The 17,952-nt window shown below is 42.2% G+C and overlaps 2 long non-coding RNA genes across 2 annotated transcripts in view; one reads left to right on the forward strand and one right to left on the reverse strand.

Annotated features, from left to right (window-relative positions):
- Positions 1 to 211: 211 nt before the first annotated feature.
- On the reverse strand, positions 212 to 5,341 carry LOC138105881 (uncharacterized). Its single transcript, XR_011148763.1, has 3 exons — positions 5,272 to 5,341; positions 2,480 to 2,658; positions 212 to 289 (listed from the first exon to the last, which is right to left on the reverse strand). It is a non-coding gene; the product is annotated as an uncharacterized lncRNA (long non-coding RNA).
- Positions 5,342 to 5,817: 476 nt separating this feature from the next.
- LOC138105882 (uncharacterized) overlaps positions 5,818 to 17,952 on the forward strand; it is a 38,087-nt gene continuing 25,952 nt past the window's right edge. Inside the window, exon 1 of the long non-coding RNA XR_011148764.1 lies at positions 5,818 to 5,958. This is a non-coding gene — a long non-coding RNA (uncharacterized lncRNA). The remainder of the gene's footprint in view (positions 5,959 to 17,952) is intronic.

Below are 17,952 nucleotides of genomic sequence, written 5' to 3' on the forward strand. Positions count from 1 at the left end.
TGTCCCTACTGGCCCCTATTACTATCTCTGAGCCCATCCCCAGCTAATTTCTCCTAAAACCTTTTCTAATCTAATGTAAATAGCTGCTGCCAAACACACTGATTCTGATTGTTAATTCTCTGCTTGATCTGGCAGCTCACACAAGGCTGTCCCCTTTCTACTGGTGAAGGAGCCTTACTGCCAGGGCAAAAGTCACACATCCCTGGTCATGGTGAGAATTAGTGGCTTTCCAGATCATGGAGGTAGGACTTAGAGGGTATAGGACGGAAGCAGTGCATCATCGTTGTACCTGGACAAAAGATACATGTTCTGCTGTTGAGATAAAGCCTGTACGGGTGTGGAAGAAGATCACATGCATTCAAAACAAGGTTTGTAACATGTTCAAACATTCAGTGCCCCTACAAAACTTGAGAAGCGGGATAAGAAACAAGACTTTCCCACCAAAGACTCATCTAGGAGACTATATTAGGGAAATTAAACACTGAACAAATCCTTCCTTCCTTCCTTCCTTCCTTCCTTCCTTCCTTCCTTCCTTCCTTCCTTCCTTCCTTCCTTCCTTCCTTCCTTCCTTCCTTCCTTCCTTCCTTCCTTCCTTCCTTCCTTCCTTCCTTCCTTCCTTCCTTCCTTCCTTCCTTCCTTCCTTCCTTCCTTCCTTCCTTCCTTCCTTCCTTCCTTCCTTCCTTCCTTCCTTCCTTCCTTCCTTCCTTCCTTCCTTCCTTCCTTCCTTCCTTCCTTCCTTCCTTCCTTCCTTCCTCCCTCCCTCCCTCCCTCCCTCACTCCCTCCCTCCCTCACTCCCTCACTCCCTCACTCCCTCACTCCCTCACTCCCTCCCTCATTTAGACATGTTTCAGTATTTCTTCCATGATTGTTTCCTATACTATTAATACTCCTGAGTTCACACAGAGTGGCCCAGCTCTGAAGTACAGAGCTCAGCAGAGTGGGCACAGCACTTCCTGCTGGATGTAGAAGTGATAAAATCAGTTTTTCTGCTCTCTTTTCCTATGTTTTATTTTCAAGGGCTCTGTCAGTGAGTACATTAACAAGATTTCTATCAGGCATCTTGCCCTATGTTTTGGAGCATAAGCCATGCACCTCTGCTAGCTGCCTCCTTGTCCAGCAGCATCCAAAGGTTGTGGAAGAAGAAAGGAAGTGCAGCAGATACATACATGTCTTGATAGCTCAAATATAATTTCATTTAATGAATAATATCTTCTTTTTATTGTTATTCCTTGTGATATTTATAAAAAATTTATTAGGTTAATGATTTAGAATCCAACTGGGAGAATTTTACTGTTCACATTGTTTTTTAAAAATTTTATGTTTTACCAACTAATTACTGGGGCAAAAATACTAGTGTTACATTTGTTTGATTCATTATTTCACTGTATATTTTCGTATAAACACATGAACATATTTTCAAATGTTCATATTCCTCATTCTAGAAAACAGTGTTAATATTGTTTTGGTGTAGAATTTTTCAGATATTTTAGATATAGTTGATAAGTGGGTCCTTTTTTCCCCACCAAAACTCCCAAAGAGCAAAAGCTTTCATCATTGAATTTTTCCATGTCTGGTGTAGGTTTTAAGTCAATTCAATGTAAAACTACTTCAGATATGTGAGTGGTGAAAATAACAGCAGCAACAACAAATCTCAGAGACTCCCTTTGCATGACTGGGTCAGTTAGTTGAAAACACCCTAATTAACACACAGTGTCTTCCATTGTAGATGCTAAGAGAGGTGGCAGAGAAATTTTCCTATTTTTACAGCCACCTGTGAAAGTCTCCTTTCTCACACTAACTAGCTGGGAAAGCAGTTTGAGGTTTTGTAAACTATCTCACAGGTGCACAAGCTGTTTGTGTCTTTGTTTTCCACACTGGGAAAAATATTTTGGAAATTAGTGTTATGCCATTCAGCCAATCGCTCTGGGAGGCAGATGGTCAAGCACCCAGTGGTGTTATGCCACTCTTGCAAACAAAGCTATATAAGCTGAATTATATAATTAAATATAGCCCTTTCTGTCCTTTGAACCCAGTCCTGGACTGGGCTGTTCTTGGTACAGCAGCGACATTCCATCTCACTCCGGCTCTTTTCTTAGGTTCTCTGATTGCCTGTGGAAAAGTATCTATGCTGAGCAGCTGAGATGTGGAGGGGAGAAATCAGAAACGACACAAATTCAGTACTCCTCTACAGCAGGCAAACAGGAGGCCAACTCACCGTGCGACACTAATGAGTCCAATTATTGACTGAAACACAACGGGCTTGCGGTGCTCCTTTCTGCACTTTGCAGGGCGGTGGGGTCGTGTAACCCAGCTCAATCCCACAGGGAGAAACCTTCCCCTGCTCCTGGCCCTATGTGTCTAACGTTCCCCATGAGGCTGCATTTGTCCCCAGTTAGGATGACACCCGACAAAGCAAACCCTTCTGGCAACGATCTGTTTTCCATTTACCATGCTAAAGTAGTTTGTAACAAAACTTACCCAAAGAAATTGATGTTAGGCTGCCATGGAAAACTTGTTGAATCATAATTAACATGTTAATATGAATTGCCTGAGTGATTTTTTGTAACAAACAATTTGATCCTTTGAAATAAATGGGTGGGATCTTTCTCAATGGTGAGACAATATACCTCTTTCTCCATTCCACGGTAAAAATGTACCTTCAAAGGGAAAAAAAAGACTAGTTACAAGCTATTATCTTGTAGAGGACTATTAAAAATATGCTATAAAAATTTTCAAAGGAATTTCTGGTTGTCTGCATACTGGTGTTGTTCTGCAGTAAACTACATTTGAACAAAGCTCTTTATGTCGGTGTTTTCAGAGAGCAAACGGGACAGGGAGCCCGGACAGGTGTTCCAGGAGCCTTTTATTATTTTATTCCATTATCAGTCTCACATACAGAGTTGAGACAGAGATGGTACAAAGCTCATGCTGTCCCAGACATCCAAAGGCTTCCTTGTTACAAAGCATTCTTAAAAGCTTTTTAGCCAATAGCACGCTTCTAAAATTTACAAAAAACTGTTTTAACCAATCTTCAGTAATGCATGTACATCTGTTGTGCACAATACTTGCTTGTTATGCCTTATATAATAATGCACAATATTACATTATTAGGCTTAAACTTATCTATCCTGCTAAGCATATTTTTTGCACTTTCAAAACCCATCTCAGCCAAACCTAAAAACTCTAACCATTGTTTTAATGTCGTTGCTTGCTGTATAATTGTATCTTCTTCTATCTTCAAGTTTTGACAACCAGAGCTGGTTCCTAAATTCTTCTGCTTTATTTCTGAAACCTGCTTTTTTCTCACACCTAAGAGGTTTTTCAACTTTTGTGTTTCCTACATCTTTAAGCTCACTAAATTTGTGGCCAATTTCCTTCCTAAGGACTTCTTTTCCTTTGCACTTAACCCCTGCCTCAGAAGGGCTATAGCCCCAGTCCCACAGGCAACCTGGTCTGTGTTTGGTTTCAAGAACCAGAAAGATTTGGTAGGCATTCACACAGGCATTTAAGATTTCCAATTCTCATTTTGTCTGTCAATTTAAGCTTGTGTGGGTCCACCCAACCACTAGAATTAACTTTGTAAATTCAGAGAGCTAATTTTTAATGGGTGTAAATGCCTTAAAACATCATTTGCATAATCTGTCAATGAGGAGAAAATAGATGCAATAAATATTTGACAGAATATGTTAAGGACGTTCTCTCACACTTCTGCAATCACTTCCAGTTAATTTCAGGAGGATCCTGAACATTTGGAGACTGGATTAGCCTACTGGTAGTGCTCTTCAGGGGACCTGTTACCCAGGAATAATTTCCAGACTTAGTTTTCTGGATAAAAAATGCACTACAATGAACAAATACTCAGCTAACACGATACACTCAGCCCAGAGTGAATCATTTTTTGCAGCAAGAAACTACTGAAGTTTGAGAAGATTATGGATCACAGGAAAAGGGCATTTCTGTAAATAATTAGATTAGAACCAACAAACATGAAACTTATATTTTAAAATGTGGCTGTTTATGAGATGTGATCTGTGGTTGCTGTGAAAAGAAATGTTCAGAGACAGATTCAAAAACAAGGTGCACTTTTCAACCTCCTTCTGCCAAGAGAAAAAGCCTAGGTTGTGGGTTAGAGCAGAAGCCACACAACTATGCAAACAGGCATTGTAGGGAACACTGCACAAAGTGGGCTTTATGCAGAGGACCCTGAGATGAAAATAGCTGTGAAAACCACAATTTTTTAGGCGTCATCCAATGCGTCTCTTATACTTACTAATGGCCAGACACAGATGCTCATACTGTGGAGTGCAGCACAGCAGCCCTGTGAGCTCATTGGCTCCCACTGTAGCACTGGAGCAACCTGGGCTGGACAGGGATGCTCCTCTGCCTGGCAAGAACGGGGTCACAGAGGGAACCCCAAGACTGAGGATGTGCCTCAGATGAATCCCAGTGGGGCATCAGGATGCAGTATCCCTGCCTCCATGCAAGGCCCAGGGGCAAGTAGGACACTCTGGTCTGAGCTATGCACACCAGCTCTACAGCACAGGCATGGCATAGTTGGGTCCAGGCTCAAAACATCAGGACCACACAAAGGGGGGAATTGTAAGGATGAGCTCATCCATGCTAACACAGCATGTCCATAAATCCAGCAGACACAGGATGCTGCTTTGGTCAGTGCTCAGGGTCAGGTACTTAGCTGGTTTAAATCAGCACAACTGTTCTGGCACTTGCAGAGTCATGCAGATTTACAGTGGCTGAAGACACAGCCCAATTATCAGCAAGTAACCACATTCTGAGGCTGTAATTTCAGCCTGAATAAAATATGAGTGGCTTATGTGACAATTAGAGTTTTCTTATTAGAGTGATGGCCACATGAAGCCTCATTTCCCTCTGATATAATGTACACTACAATGCACCTGCCTACCGAACACATAGGCCTGCCCAAGCTGTCACTGCTGCCAGTTTGTGTGCTTTTTTTCTCAGCTCTGACTCGGATTTTTTCCTCTCATGCTTCCCTATTGCTTTTCCAGTTGTGGCCGCTGTGCTGTGCAGTGCTGCCCAACCTGCTTTCCCTCACAGACTCTCCCCACTGCTTTGGGAGAGACCATCTGAGGTCTTAAAGCAGCATGCACAGGTATCCCTGGGGTACCAGTTAAATACAGGTGCAGGCACACCACAGGAGTTCAGCCTCTGGGTACTCAGGCAACCTGAAGACCTCATGCTACTTTACAGCTGGGTGGTACCCACCCTGAGAGATTTTAACTTCACCTTACCTGGAAGCTAAACATCTGGGCATGCTGCAGCCAGAGATTTGAAGCACAACCTCTTTTTATTAGAACAGCAAATCTCCACAAATTGATTTCTGCTCCTCTCTGGAAAGTAAGACAATCACACTTCAGAGCTCAAGGCTCGCACTTGTTTTCCCCACAGTGTTTTCAGCATTGCAACCTAGATATTACTGCATTTATTGTGCTATCCATCTCTCTATGCACATACATGCCCACAATTGTTCACCCTTTTTGCACCATCTGGTAATCCCTGATACACTCCATCATTTTATCACCCAGGAAAGCAAAGAGGGAAAAGATAAGGAGCACAAAGATGCTCTATGGGTTTATATTAATTAAGCATATCTTAATCACTTGATTTCATTGTTGCAGCATTTCTAGAATAAGTCTATACTGAATTATTCAGCATATTTTCCTTCATAAGCACAATAAGCTCTATACCCACCTGTGAAGGATAGGCAAGCAGATGTGCAGACCCACTTCAGGCAACAAGCTCCAGCTGGGACCACTCACCTCTCTACCACCCACAGCTACAAGAGAGCAGGATGTGCCTCTGTTGAGAGATTTGGTAGTCATTGTTTCTGTCTTAACTGAATTGGTTTGCAAAGTTTAGGAGTAATCCAGGAAAAAGCTGTACTGTGATCACTGGGAAGCAGAGATTGAAAGGAAAAGGTACTGTGGCTGCCAATAGTGTGCTCAGAATATCTGTAACTGAGGGGGCTGTTTCGTGGGGTTAGCTGACTTTTTGAGAGGCACTTCTGTCTTCCTGTACTCTGGGCTGACTCCCCTCTTCTCCTAGCTACTTTCATTATTTTCCTAGCCTTTGTTAGGCTTTATCTCTTCTTTAAATGCTCTTTTTCTTAGTGAGTCCTGGAACAAAAGTTTAAAAGAAAATAATCTGATACTTGAGTGTCATAAGTCTACTTGTTTTGTTTTGCTTCTATCCTATTTTTTTCTTTACCTACTTCCTCTGTGGTTTTCGTGCATTTGAATCCTGAAGCTCCTCAAGGATAAGGCCAAGTTCTTTGTGAGTTGCTGGAACAGTGACTATCTATTAGAAGCCCTCAGGCATTTTTCTAACATGTACAAAAGGTGATGATGTTATTTCATGTACTTTGTGACTTATTATTGTTATCATCTGCACTGCTAATAATTACTTGGCCTGTGGTTAATTAATAACATTCAAAGTTGTTTCCTCTTGTTGTGTTTGTTAAACACCAGAAACATGAATTCATCTGAAAGACTCCAAACCCTAGACTGCAGAAATGAGGCTCATATCAGCTTAAATGAGGAGGAAAGTCTCAGATAAAGCTGTTATGCATTAATCAAATAAAACAGTCCTAGAAGGGGAAATTTTAATGATTGATACTTATTCTAGAAATGCACAGTTAGGGTGTACAGCTAAGTGATATATTGTGTTCTATACCATAAGGTTTCCAAATCATGGTGGAAATCCTCACAGGAAACAGTGGTACATTCCAGAGAGCAGATTTTTTGTTTCTGTGTTACTCACAATTATAGAAAAAATGTTACTATTGTGAAGAGCACGTGCTTTTCAATGAAGCACCTATTTGACATGTGCAAGCTCACATATTAAAATAGAGGATTAGGAAGAAATGAAATGGTTGTGTTTTGGTTTTGTTATATGCTGAAAAAACCCAGCTAGCACTGACTCTGAGAACTGACACTTTCTCCAAGATTTTCCTCTTTCTGTCTTAACAAATGCAGGATATTTGCTCTTTGGAAAGTAGAACTTGAAATCAGCAGCTGTGAAGGGTTTGAGTCTTAGGGTGCTGTAGTGCTTTGTCACGTGTTTGCCTTTCAAGGTGTTTATGTAATGACTTGGAGGTAATACTGTCAGCAGCATGGTGAACCAGACCAGACCTACTGGGACAACTTCTGGGCCCTCATGTCACGTGAGTGAGTGAGGAGAAAAGACATACCTGAGCAATGGGTAGGAAAGTAAGAGTGCACCCTTTTGCTGCTGCAGCCTGCTATGGCAGCAGGTGTCTTGTAAGATGTGCTGGATGTGTAACTAGGATGAGAGTTCTTTATACTGTAGATTGTCAAGGTGTGGGCATCCTTTTCATAACGTACCTATTGACTTTGGGTAGGTCTTGCTACCAAACATCTGGAGATACCTCTGTGTAAATCCTCCTGTCTTCTGACTTACATTGCCGCAATCGATTCCTGATAATGGTATTTCTGCTCCTGTACAAATAATATCTTCTTGAGGCCTCTTTCTGGAAGTTCTAACCCACTTTAATCATAACAATCTCTGCACTGGAAATAAGTCACTGGCATTAAACAGAAGCAGAGGAAACCCTAAAAGTAGAACAGTTTCTTCCCTGTGTAATGCAATATTATAAGAGGCTGGGAGAGGGAACATTTGCAGTGGCAAAGAAAAAAGAATGACTCCAACCAAAATAGCGTTAGCTTTTTATTGTCTGTTCGTGTCTTCTCTCCAGAAGTTGGGAAAAAGGCCTATTTCAAAAAAGAAATGGCACAGTATGTCCTTTGAAGCTCTTGGTGGCAGTGAAGTGTCACAAATATTTCAGTGCAGAAACTGCTGCTGGATTCTGTACATCAGGTTGAGAGTGGAGTCTGAGGATGTGTAATGTGAATTGCCCTGTGCTGGCCTGAGGCTCCATTGTTACTCTTATGTATTATTTACACCAACTGCCTTTAAATATCACACTGGGGATTTGTCTGTGGATTGTCTGTTCAGTTTGTGTTTAGATAGATGGTTCAATAACTAAGGTAACCAAAAGCAAAATATATGTTATACTGAAGTCCCTTCAGCTTTGCTGTACGCAGTTGCAGCCCCTCACCTCTCTGTACATCTTTTTTCATTAGTGTTCATGCTGTTGAAGTGTACCTGATACAATTCACAGCATGATCCTTTGAGAGCGGGAACACTACCTTTTCCCCCCCCTTTCTCAGTAAATGACTGAATACCTCTGTTTTGCTAAGGAAAAGTTAGTGCCATATGGGTCAGAGTACAAATGCACTGTGAGCAAATTTGTGCTGCTTAAGGAAGCACAAAGGTGCTCATCCAAGTGTTTTTCCAACAGCCTAGTGAGATGAGGGAAGGAAGGTGTGGGGCTTTGGCTGTGAACTGGCCAGCAGTTCCCTACCCCACACTGCTGGCTGCAGCTTGGTAAATATTCCCATTCCCCATCTTCCTTGTCCTGATAGTTGCTGCTGAGAGCTGCTGACAGATAATTAAAGCTACCTGGTGTAACACTGTGTGCAAGTGCTTGCAGAAACTGGAGTGGAAGAAAGTGGAAGTTTCACCTAGGGAGATTAGAGGGGAGGAGATCTTTTATGAAGATAGATTAATTCAAAGGCAAATGTGTTTACAGAAAGCTTGTAAAATGCTGTTTTCAAAACAGCATTTTGACCTAACTATGATAAAGACTTCCAGTTCATCTTTATTAGAGAAGGAGGCTTCCCCTTCTCTTCCATCTCCAAGAGGGAAGTTTCCTAGTGCTGTTGAACAAGTTCAGTCAATTCTGATTTGTTTTGCATTTATCATTTAGCAGACTTTGTTCAAAAATATAATTATTACTTAAATTACCCAAACCAGAAAATTCATTTCTTCTATTGGCAAGTATTGTGGGACTCTTATTTTTAATGGGTTTCTGAGTCACTTCAGATGCTTCTATGCTTTTTTATTTGTTACTTGTAACTCAGGATTTACAGGTTCTGTGCTCCACGGCCTTTGGCACTGCAGATGGTTTTCCTTCTGCACATTACCATATTGCTTAACATGCCTTACCTTTTCCTCTCTCTTGAAGGTTGGCATAAGGCAATAAATAATTATTGGCTCAATCACCATTCTTTGCTTACGTGGAAAAGCAAACTGTTTTGAGGATGTTGCTACTGTAGTCAGTGAGCCTATGTGATCTAAGTGCAGTGGTGGTGAGGATTGTGTGCCTGGATCTTAATGCCTCTCTAGGCATGCCTAAAGTGTCTGTTTACAGACTCACTTGGGTTTGTTCATGTGTTATCCTATTAATTCCTGCTGCTGGCTTCCAAGGGATCATCGCCTGGACATATAGGCTCTTTCCTGCATCCAGGTACACTACTGCTTCCACTTGCAGTGGACCAGGACATTTGTAAACTTGCAAGGTACAGTATAAGCAGGAGTAATGGGGCTGAAATCCAGGTACCTTTCTACTGACAAAAACCACAGTTAATCTGTGTTTTTTCTTTTTATATCCACTTACCTTTTCCCTTGCTTTTGCTGCCTCCTATCCGAGGGAAAGCAGCACTATGTGTTTCTGTGTTCAGGTGAACACTTTCTTCACTAAATATGTCAAACAAGCCTTAAAAGCTCCAGACTGCCAGCAGAGTTTACCCTCTTGGGTCAGCTGGAGTGCCAGTTTTTCACATACATCTGGTGGGCAGCAAAGCACAGTCAAATCCTGCCCAGTAAATTTGGTGTTATGGGGTGGCTTAGCAGAAGCTCACAAAAGCACAAGGGTTGCTGGCTTAATCAGACCTCTGCTAGACTTAGCTGTTCTGCTGGAAACACCTCATACTTTTCCTGGAAAAGCCTTATTGTAAGAAAAGCTGTGTGGCAATCAAGGCCTGCTCATCCCACATCCCTTTTGTCCTCAGCATAATACACAGCCTGGTCTGCCCTGCCTCATTCTCCTCTGGGTAATCCTACTGCAGAAGGAAGTGTGGTCAGGCATCACCAGAGGGCTGGTGAAAGTGCAGGGGTGACAAAGATGCCCCAATAAACACACATTTCTCCACACCCTCCCCCCAACCCCCCCCCCCGAGGGGTGCAGAAAGCCAAGGAATGTTTGCAGGGGATGGGCAGCACCGTCCAGCGTGGTGTGAGCTGTGGTGGGCAGCGGGTACAGGCGGCTCTGCTGATGCACAGCTGCACAGGAGTGGGAGCAGCCGCCTGACTGGCGGGCAAGATGCTGTCTCCATTGTCAGCGTGGTGTTGCTAACAAGGGAAAAGGCTTCTTTTGTGTGTGGATGGGAGCAAACTGTGGTCAAGGACAGTGCTTGTGTGGCGGTGCCCTCGGCAGCTGGAGGTGACACTGCCTGCTCCAGAAACTGCAGTGACCCCAGAGCAAACACTTCAGGACCTGAGCACAGAAAGTGAGCGTTGTCAAGTGTGGGTTTGCTTTGAGTACAGCTGTGATACAGCTGGGCAAAGATTCACTCCGTAGTGACTCCCCTCCATGCTCCCTCACTTCCCCCCCTCCCAAGTTCAAGGGGAAGGATTTGGCATTGCAGGGATTGAGGGAACAAGACTTTCTGCACAGTTGTGTCATATCTTCAAACAATTGAAATGTTTAAAGAGATAACTTGGTACATAAAGTTATTAAATGTTACTTTTAATTCTGAAGAAACAATCTGATTTGATTGAATACTTATTCCTTCTTTGGTCTAATTGGGACTGGATTTCTTTCTAAGAAATAGAAACAGAACTAGCAGAGGTGTGCTTGTTAGATGTCTGGGTGTTTTGGTTTTTTTTAATTGCAAGCACCTGGTGTATTGACAACATTTCAATGATGTTCTGCTTGGGGCTTATTTTGAGAAATCATATCAATAGAAAATCACGCTAACAGATATTGCCAGGAAGGCCCGTATTACAGCTTGTCTTAAGGTTAATGTTAGACTTGTATGTCGGGTCTAGAAATAGTCTGGCATGGTAAAAAGAATACTTGAGCCAAAGAGCTATGTTTTAACGATCGGGGAATATAGCATTTGTCATCTGCCTCTCCCCTCCTAAATAAATGTGTCCCTTGTAGTAATTGTTCCAATTCTGTTCTGTGAACTGTGACTACGTAGTTAATGAAAGTTGAAATGTGAGATAGAGAATAAAGTACATTTTTGAACACCTATAATAAGGTAGAATTAAATAGTGGGACCAGAAAGCGATATCCCTGCTCACAGTGAATAGCATCCTCTTTCTGTGCTAGCCTCATTAGAGAAAAAGGGACTACAGAGACTCAAGTTCCATTTAATATGAATTAATCTATCAACACTCTGGTCTGGGTTTAAAAGCAGAATTAAGTTTTAATGGAGCATAAACACTTTAAGGGTTTTTCAATGTTTTCAAATTTGTTCCTTTCCTGAAGAAAAGGAGATAAGTGCTCAATGCAAATGTGGGGCTGGGTAACACGCAGTGTGAGTGAGGGAAAGATGATTTAGGTGAGCGAATGAATTTTCAAATAGAAGGAGCGGAGATGGATGACAAGAGAAGTTAAACAAATAGCACATAATTAATTCTCACAATTTTACCTAATGCTTTGTGACATGGCTGTCACCAACTTTGTCAGAAGCTATAAGTGAAATGGGATTGAAAAAATTTCCAGGCAGCAGTAATCTCACTGTGTCGGAAGAATGTTTTTCTAAGATAGGTGTCCCTGGTTGTATACAGCTCAAATATACATGAAAAGGGAGCTTAAAAAGCTTAAGTTATTCTGTATTGACTTTCATCTTACATGGCTGCTTTCACTCCAACTGGCAATATATAACCCACATGATTTTAAAAAATGTATTTATTTTTATGTGACTGCCCTCCAGGGCACTGTCTGCAATTATAAAAAGGCTGTTGATGCATCTGATTTATCAGTTTTACTGATTCATTTATATATATATATATATATATATATGTCATTGGGATTTTTCTTTCCCTATTTGAAAACCTTTGTTTTCCCTGCTAATGCACCTGAGACTGACAGTGTCTATAGAGCAGAGATTAGCTTTTGGTTTGGTTTTTTTTTTTTGATGTCCCCCCAACCCCACTATATTTAGGTAATGCTCAGCTGGGAAGAAGCTGCTAAAATCCAGCAGGCTGCAGAGGGGGTGTGAGCAGAGCTGAATTGCAGTAAGGAGTGGAAAATAGCAGAGAGCAGAAAGAAAGGATCAGGACTTGGTAGAGGGCCAGAAAGGAGGAAAGGGAGAAAACTGAGGCTTGAGTTTTTTCACAGAATGGTCGAGGAACTTCAGAAGGGAATAGGTTGGTGATGCACCTTTCCCATCTTAGCATTAGGTAGGTGAGTCAAGGAGCAGGGAGTGCAGAGGAGTGGAGGGAGCTGTACAGGGTTTAGTGGCTGCACACCCAGAGCAGGGCAAAGGCACTGTTGCAAAACCAACAGCAGGCAGATATTTAGAAGATCTTGTCGATAGAAACAATGCATATGAAGATCCAGTCAGAAATGGACTTCAGATCATCATTGCACAGGCCTTACAAGTTTTTCCAGCTGGACTTTTACTGAGGACTAGTTCCCATGACTGCAAATGCAGTTAGACATCTTTACTTTGGACCTGGAGACTCTGTTAAATTTTCAAGCAAATAATATACTATTATCAACCCCAGCTGGTCATGTTCAGTCACTAGCTGGCTGTGTTGTCTGTGTCTTGTTAGTGGTTTACTGGAAAAATATTTTTGTAGAGAAGATATGAGTCCTTTGGCATAAGCTAAAAGAATAATAATATTAGGCTCTGGGCCCAGACCTGCTGAATGTCTGAACCTATTGGCTATTTGTCTGATAAATCAAGACTATCCAATCCCTAGACATACAATGGCCTAGGCTGCTTAGTAGATGTGTTTTAGAAAGCAGTGTTAGAATTTGGTATCAGAGTAAATATGAATGCTATTAGCCTAGGCTTTCATTACTGTATTTTGTATGTAGAAGCCAATAAGTAGACCATGGATTGTGGGATCTGAATTTGAAGTAAGATATAAAATTTAGAGAAAAAGCTTTTTTGCAGATTCTTCATCAGCTAGTGCTAATTATAAGATGGAGCAAATTTTAGAAATATGTTTGCAAGTGGTGTCAGCCAGCTTCATGTGCTAAATGAGAATATGTATCACTAGACAACTTGGATTTGTGATTAGGAAATATCTTGGCGACATCCACACCTGCTGTTGGCTCAAGCACTTGAATCTAGAGATGCATTACAGAAGGCAGACTTTTCTGGACACAACTTACATGCAGTGTGTTACTGTGATTTAGTCTAGTGGGAAATAGCTGACTGTGAGTTTTGTTTCTCTTCTTAACCTTGCTAACTCAGATCACTATGGAAAAACTTGCGTTGCAGCTCTTAATTATTCTTTCCTATGTTCTGGCTTAAATGACTTGTACAAGAGGTCTCCAGTTCACTTGCTTTAATCCTTGCTCAGGAAAGGCTGTCAGAAATTCTCACAAACTTGTAAAGCTGAAGCCTTCATCCAACAGAGATTGGTGTCTGAAAGAGACATCACAGCTAGGGGTGAAAATTCTGGTGAACGCGTTATTTACAGGATGTTCAGCATCTCCCTCTAACAGATAAATACTTAGTAAACTGCAAATGTTAGCAGGCACACCTGACTGGGAGATTGGTGGTCAGCCACAGAAGAGTGTGCGACAAATAAACGTTTGTATGATAAGAGCGTTTCCTCTCTCTGATTTTCCCTGCAAAGTGTCAGGGACATGTATCTGTCACAGCTATTGGCTGTGACACTGATGGCTTGACAAGGGCAGTTTCTAACTTTTGAGGTCAATGTCAGGGTTTGAAATTCTATATCTGTTCTTATCTTTGTCCTAATATTTTTCATTTTCCAGGTTTGCAATAAGCTGCAGAGTTTTACTGGGGGTTACTCTGAGGAGACTGCACAGGGGTGCCAAAGCCCCAGTGATTGCAGAGAGGGGACAAAAAGAAGAATCAAAACTCCTGGCCGGGTCAAGACCATTCAGGGAGCCAGGCTGTGGTCATTCAAAAATCACTAAAGGAGTAATGAAAGGATGACCCATTCCATAGACAGCAAGTGGGACAATTCTCAGTAGGAGCCCTTTGAGGATGGAAGAAAGATGCACCAAATGAAACCATCCTCTGATGAGACACTAACATCATATTACTGGTTGCAGCAGTAAAAAAGATTAAACTGAAACTTTATCTAGATTCTGGGCCAATTTCAGAGGTCATAAAAAGCAACTGAGGAAATAGCTAAATTGGAAGCCAAAGAACTTTTTTACTCGACTTGCACCAAGTTTTCAAAAGCCATATCATTAAATAGAAATCCCTTCTGGTTTAGGAAGTTGGGAAAATTTCTATTTCATAAAAATGAAAGACAGGCAAGAATTGTTTGATATTCCATGTTTTTTCAGTGACAGATCAATGCTGAGAGTTGTAAAATGGCTGAATATATTTCTTGGGGAAACTACAGAAGTGTGCAACTTCTGGCTGCTGTGGGATGTTAGAAGGAAGTTAGCTAGAAGGAAGATGTATCCAAATTGCTGGTGACTCTATTCTTAGTCCATGTATTCTTGGTAAAAACTGATTTGCAACTGTCCCCTGGGTATCACTTACCTAAAAACTGAAATTTAAGCTGCAGGAGGATAGAAGTGACTAAAACTTTCCCATATTCTTCCTGCTAAGAGATATGAAGGGGTGGTAGAAGGCAGCATGAGAACTGGTGAGCCCTAATCTGCTGGAGCTGCCCCACTCTTGCTGTGTGTGACAGCAAAATCTGACTTGCTGGTGCAGCAGAGCACATCACTAACACCTGCTAGGTGACTTGACTTTTTTTTTCCCCCGTTTCTTCCCTTATGAACTTAGAGAAAATTTTTATTCTGCGGATAACCATGGTGCTTGTTGCTATTTGTCATAAGTTAGCAAGGATAGTCCTGGAAGGGATGTCCTTGCTAAGGGGTGCTTACAGTTTCCTTTGGGACCTGATAGAACCTATCAGCTGGCCAGTTTGAATATGGACAATTCTTTAAGCCACTTAAAGTTGTGACCGCCTCTGTGATCCACACTTAAGAATAGACAAACTCCCCCCCAAGCTCTCTCTCGTTTCCGGCGCTGGCACAGGTGGCTGCAGGGCCGTGTGGGGGCCAGCAGGCCCGGCCAGGCCCTGCTTGGGCCAGGCCAGGCCGGGCCACGGCCAGCCTGGAGCCATGGGCCTGTTCCAGCCATGGAACCCCCCCCCCCACTGCCTTGCCGTGGGCAGCCAGAGAGGCTCGGAACTCCCGCCCCCCACTGCGGCCGAGATTCAGCAAAGCGGCACCTCTGTCCGGCAGAGGCCAGGTGACCAACAGCGATAAGCCACATTCCAGCTGCAAGGCCGAGGTGAGATTAACCCTTTTATTGCTGTGAAGACCTGAAAACCTGAGGGAAGAGAGAGAGGAGATGCTTAAAGCTGAAATTCTGTTGTGAAGCTATGATATATCAGAGTATCCCGTTGTAATTTCATGAAGATATGGGGGGTGGAGTGTTCAACTCGTAAGCAATAGGCAGATGCTGACACAGCTGTAATTTCATGAGAAGTTTGGACAGGGAGAGATGAACCAGATGAGGACTTTTGCTCCAAATGGGAAAGGAGAAAAACCTCAGTTCCTAGAGATGCTCCCAGAGATAGTCCTAACGATGAAGATGAGGAAGACCCTTTGCTCCCAGGGAAGGAGAAGGGCCTCTGTTTCTTTGTTTCTGAATGGCTCAACCTTAAAATTGTACCCCAAAAACCTTCAAGACTGGACCCTCGAAAGCAGTTGCGGGAAAAGCTGCAAGTCGGGGGAAGGGACTCGCATCACAAGCAGAGAGACTCCTCTTCCTAAATGGACTGAACAATATTTGGAAGTGGGTGGCTGTCTCGGTGTGATACTGTTTTCATAGCACAAGCAAGAAGAGACTTCTCTTTCTAAATGGACTGAACAAGGTTATTATGGAAGTGGTAAACAGACTGAACATTTTAAGGGTTGTCTTTTTACATTGTCAGTGGGAGAAGGGAGGAAGGTGGGGGGAGGAGGAGAATTCTGAAGGTGGTATAATTTTTTTTTTTTCCTTTTTCTTTTCTTCTTTTAGGTCTGTTAATAAACTTCTTTATATTCTTTCAAGTTTGGTGCCTGCTTTGTGTTTCTCCTAATTCTTATCTCACAGAAGATAAACAGTAATGAGCATTTTAGCCCAAACCACTACACTATTGAAGGGAAGACAAATGGGGTTTTGCTTCTGTGGGGCTGGGATGTAAGTATGTGAACTTGGGGTCAAGTTGACAACAGTGACAAAACTGAAAGTTTTGTGATTATGTTTTATAAAGGTTGTGATACTCATAGAGCTTAATAATTGGATGTTAAAAAAAAAAATGTTGGGCAATAGCATGTTGTAGTCATACTATGAAGAGTTGTCCAATCCTTGAATGGAAGGAGAACAGGGTTACCAACACCTGGTCTTTTTAAATTTTGAATAAGAGACCACAAGCTTCCCAAAGAGGGAGTCTACCTAGCATGGCAAACTTCTTTCCCACCCCACATATTTAGTTGTTCTTGTCAGGGGGCTCCTCTGTGGGGTTCATGCCAAGGACAATGTCCCAAGAGCTTTGGCACGAGACTGCTGAGGCTGGGATACTGCTGTAAACTGGCTTGCACTGGGATTCATCTTGCTGTCGAAAGACAGGCCAGTGCTCCAGCAGCAGTATGGCCTAGAGGAGCTACAGAAGTTGAGGCAGATGTAAACCTGGACAGTGGGGCAATAAGATGTTCCAGTGTCAAAGATGCTTAAATTAGAAGTATCCTCTAACATCTGTTGGTTCAAGATAACCAGCTTCTGTTTTATAGAGCTTTCTGTTACCATTGACACAAATGTTTCCCTGTACCTAGTCACCCCTTGATGAAATAAAATGTGTGTCAGTTCTGTCCCTTGATAGCCCCATGAGCTTTCCCAAACTCTGCCCTTGCTCAAGGATGTGCTGAGCAATATAGCTCGAAAAGAAAGTGGAGTCTTGGGCTGACTGCTGCCTGAATCTGTTATGAAAGCAAAACCTGGACTTGACAGTGGCCCTTCTCCAAAGCAGCAAGAAAAAATCCACAGCTCTAAAGGATAAAAATATCTTTAGGTCCCCAGTAGCTCCAGGAGAACAGTTGCTTCACAGCATGTTAATCTTTTACATACTCACTCATTTTCCCAAGAGTCTTGAACAGATTTTTTTTTTGCACTGTTTTGAAGAACAGTGTAAGGCAGGTAAATTTTCCTGCCCTTTTTTATTTTAAAGTTATGTAAATGTATGCTATGAGAAGACTTGTATGAAATGTTATTTATATACTTGGGAGACTGTTTGATGAGATATTATTGTCATTTGCTCTGTGATTCTAGACACTCTGAAAAGGCCTTAATATCATATGTTAAACACAAATAGAGATGCAGCAGAACAGAGGAGTGATTCATAACAATAGCACTGCGCTTTCCTGCTGCTGCTGCTCTGCTCATGATTTGTAGGAAAGCTACAGTGAAAAGCAAACCTGCAGCTTAAAAAGGCTTTTCAGGTCTTAAATTACAAAAACCTCTCTGTTGGCTTGCCTGACTGCTTCTGAGCTTTAAGCTGTCCAGTTTCCCTCAGATGACCTAACTCGTGGAATTTTCATTAGCCCAGTCCAGTTTGGTCCCTGGAAAAGAAACTTGAAGATAGAGCAGGTGGAACTGATCCCAATGCTCAGGACTCCCAATATTGCAGGAAAGTTGGTGAAATGGCATATGCAGCTTGTATGAGAAGTAGAATTATGCTGAAGTCTGTCTGCTTAAAAAAAAAAAAAGCCAAACCAACATACCCTTCAGTTAGAGACTACAGTGCCCAATCCAGCCTTCAGCCAGCTGGTTTTCCTGGTAGAGGGAGGTGCCACGTGGAAGTTCTGGTGTGTGTTGACACAGACTTGT

Source organism: Aphelocoma coerulescens, chromosome 2 (genome assembly GCF_041296385.1).
Source record: "Aphelocoma coerulescens isolate FSJ_1873_10779 chromosome 2, UR_Acoe_1.0, whole genome shotgun sequence".
Lineage (NCBI taxonomy): Eukaryota > Metazoa > Chordata > Aves > Passeriformes > Corvidae > Aphelocoma > Aphelocoma coerulescens.